The sequence below is a fragment of the Pinus tabuliformis genome, chromosome 2_2 (assembly GCF_031772625.1).
Source record: "Pinus tabuliformis cultivar Carrire ecotype Pingquan chromosome 2_2, CPIR1, whole genome shotgun sequence".
In the NCBI taxonomy this organism is placed as follows: Eukaryota; Viridiplantae; Streptophyta; class Pinopsida; order Pinales; family Pinaceae; genus Pinus; species Pinus tabuliformis.
The window spans coordinates 376,917,167-376,921,078 of record NC_142300.1 but is presented as its reverse complement, the minus strand read 5'-3'; the positions used below and the strand labels follow the sequence as shown (position 1 = coordinate 376,921,078).

At 32.2% G+C, this 3,912-nt stretch overlaps 1 non-coding gene across 1 annotated transcript; it reads right to left on the bottom strand.

The window, feature by feature from the left end:
• Window positions 1-2,142: 2,142 nt before the first annotated feature.
• On the bottom strand, window positions 2,143-2,214 carry TRNAI-UAU (transfer RNA isoleucine (anticodon UAU)). The gene has a single exon. It is a non-coding gene; the product is annotated as a tRNA-Ile (tRNA).
• Between the last annotated feature and the right edge of the window lie 1,698 nt (window positions 2,215-3,912).

Here is a 3,912-nt window from a genome sequence, read left to right as displayed (position 1 = left end):
TAATGTATCATCATACATCCAATTACATCAAATCAAAAATCAATGTCTACAGTAAAATCAATTCATCTAATGCATAGAATCAATTAAGATTAGAAAACAACATCTACACTGAAATCAATGCATTTAATGCAAGTAATCAAATCGGATTAGAAATCAACATGTACACTCAAATCAACACATCTAGTGCAAGCAATCAAGTAGGATTAGAAATCACTATCTGCACTTAAATCAATGCATTTAGTGCAAGAAATAAAATAAGATTAGAAATCATCTACATTTAAATCAATGCATCTAGTGCAAGCAATCAAATAGAATTAGAAATCAAAACCTATATTGAAATTAATGCATCTAGTGCAAGCAACCAAATAGGATTAGAAATGACCATCTAGACTGAAATCATTGCATTTATTGCAAGTAATCAAATAAGATTAGAAATCGTCTACATTGAAATCAATGCATCTAGTGTAAGTGATCAAATATCATTAGAAATCAACATCTACACTAAAATCAATGCATCTAGTGCAATAAATCAAATAGGATTAGAAATCACCATCTACACTGAAATCAATGAATATAGTGTAAGAAATATTCTTCCCTCTCACCCCATCCATCTATAACTCTATCTCCCTCCATATCTCCTCCTTTGTCTCTTTATCTCACCCCCAAAAACTCACACACTCTCTCACTCCATATATATCAATCTCTTTGTCCCTCCCTCCATGTCTCTATCTTTGTCTTCTTCCCTCTCTTCACCTTCCATCTACATGTCTATCTCCCTCTATATCTCTATATCACACCCATAACGTACACTCTCTTTCTCCAATCTACATATCAATCATGCCTCCTCCTCTACCTCTAACTACAACAAAAAGGGGGTTTTAAGACAATATTTAAGACAATATTGGGTAAATTGTCTTAACTTGAGACAACAAAAAACTTGTGTATTGTCTTAAATATTGTCTCTATAAAGACAATATATAACACATGGATTAGAAATCATCATCTGCACTGAAATCAATGCATCTAGCGCAAGCAATCAAGTAGGAATAGAAATCACCATCTACACTTAAATCAATGCATTTAGTGCAAGAAATAAAATAAGATTAGAGATCATCTACATTTAAATCAATGCATCTAGTGCAAGCAATCAAATAGAATTAGAAATCAAAATCTATATTGAAATTATTGCATCTAGTGCAAGCAACCGAATAGGAGTAGGAATCACCATCTAGACTGAAATCATTGCCTTTAGTGCAAGCAATCAAATAAGATTAGAAATCGTCTACATTCAAATCAATGCATCTAGTGTAAGTAATCAAATATCATTGAAATCAACATCTACACTAAAATCAATGCATCTAGTTCAAGAAATCAAATAGGATTAGAAATCACCATCTACACTGAAATCAATGTGTATAGTGTAAGAAATATTCTTCCCTCTCACCCCATCCATCTATAACTATATCTTGCTCCATATTTCCTAATTTGTCTTTTTATCTCACCCCCCAAAACTCACACACTCTCTCACTCCATATCCATCAATCTTTTTGTCCCTCCCTCCTTGTCTCTATCTCTCTATTCTTCCCTCTCTTCACCTTCCATCTACATGTCTATCTCCCTCTATATCTCTATATCACACCCATAACATACACTCTCTTTCTCCAATCTATATATTGATCATGCCCTCCTCCTCTACTTCTAACTACAACAGAAAGGGGGGTTTTAAGACAATATTCAAGACAATTTTTGGGAAAATTGTCTTAACTTGAGACAAAATAAAACTTGTGTATTTTCTTAAATATTGTCTTTAAGTGGGTGTCTCAAATTAAATTGTCTTAAAATTAAATTGTCTTAAAATATTGTCTCTATAAAGACAATATATAACACAAGCATTTTTGTCTCTCTAGAGACAATAGTTGAAATTAAAGACATATTTTCTTTAAAGAGACAATGTCTTTGATCCTAACTATTGTCTCTCTAGAGACAATAAAAAATTACATTCAAAGATAATACAATATCACTTTTGTCTCTTTAGAGACAATATAAAATAATGAATCTAGAAAAATATCTCACCATTGAAATAAACCAATATTAAAAGTATTTAATTAAAAATAAATTGCAATATCATTGATTAATTCATATTAGGGCACAGTGGAATCAAACCACTGACCTCCTGCTTATAACGCAGGCGCTCTTCCATTGAGCTAGCACCCTTTAAAGAATTATGTGAGAGTTATGGTAGTCCTTGAAATTGCATATATAGGCATTGATTTAGAAACAAATGCTCAACACATAACTGCGTAATATTTGTAAATTATAAAATCATTCAGCCCCTATTTTTAACTTGATAAAAATAACTCAATGGAGTTAACTCAATGTCACACCCATGTAGCATGACTCAAACAACAAGCTACTATTACAAATAATTTACAAACTATTTAATCTAGTCATACAGAAAAAAGTAACTAGAATTATCACAAGCCTTCAATATCTTGCCACAACTATTGAATGGTTTATGTTTAACATGTTTCCACTATTCATATATTCCAACAATATGAATTTTTTCAAGGAATTTTTCACATCAACTAAAGATAAAGTACAGAGAAATTTGCATAGCCATCCTCTACTAGAATTGTATCATATGAGTATCACATGAGTAAGTAGAATGTTATGTTGGAGCATAAAGTGAATTTCAAAGGGATCCATTGATAAAAGCCAGAAACCAAAACCATTACTAGTTAGACAATTTGAGATACATACTTAACTATTGAATTACAAATTAAACTGAGTAAAAGAATGGAAACTAAGCAATGAAAATTTGTCAGGTATTTAAAACAAACTTGTTTGAGACACTCAAGTTTATTAGTTTCATAATTAGAAATATGTGTTTCATGCACAACCAAAAAATTTATATGATCCTAGTGAAATTTCACTCGAGTTTCTCCATGTGGTGGCAATCTGCCTGCTGGTAGCTATAAAAACTTATTCCTAATCCTTTCTTAGCCATTAGTTCTCCATACACAAAGTTGCAATGCTAGACATACCAAGAGTTATTACATTAGCCGTCACCAGGCTAAAATACAACTAAAATAATTATGCACCCTAGGCTTGGATTACGACTACAGGATGTATCATGTAGAAAATACCTGAGCATCTACTCCTTGTGATACAAACATGTTCAATGCATGAGAAATGGAAAGCCCAGTCACTCACTTTTGATGTACTTTAAGCTTGCTCTTTACCTGCATCCAAAAGGAATTTTATTCAAATTTACATGCAAGTGCCTCCTAAAGGGGTTTGATTGCTGAAAATTCCACCAAAGTTTGAGCCAGAACACCATCCACTTGAACATTGTAAATTTGAATTGTAGAGTCTTCCATGCCAATAGAAATTATGTTGTTGTCCTATGGGTAGAAAGCAAGAAAAGTTGCTGGTGGTGGTGGTGCCATGAAAGTTGTCATTGTCTGCAAAAAACCCAATGAAGCACCAAGTGATAAAACTATTTAAAGAGAATTTCCTCATAGTATAGTAAATAAATAGCTAGATACTTGTCATTCAACATTTGAAGCATTACCTTGAATGTCATAGTGAACAAAGAATATTTACCACCACTCGTTGGCATGATGTATGAGTCATTTTTCAATAATGGGTTAGTATCACTTATGTCATTTGTCATCAGTATGCCGTTGGAATCTTGCCATAACTAAGGTGGAATACTGGTTGTTTCATGTGAAAAGAATTCCTTTTAGATGATATACCAAATGCATTCAGTACAAACTTTAAAATTAATTTGTAAGATACTAATCAACTTGATCTCTCTCAATTAACTAGTGTAACAACTTCATGCACACCTTTTTAAAGAGCATGACCTAAACAAAAGATATCATATATTAAAAACAACATGACCTAAAC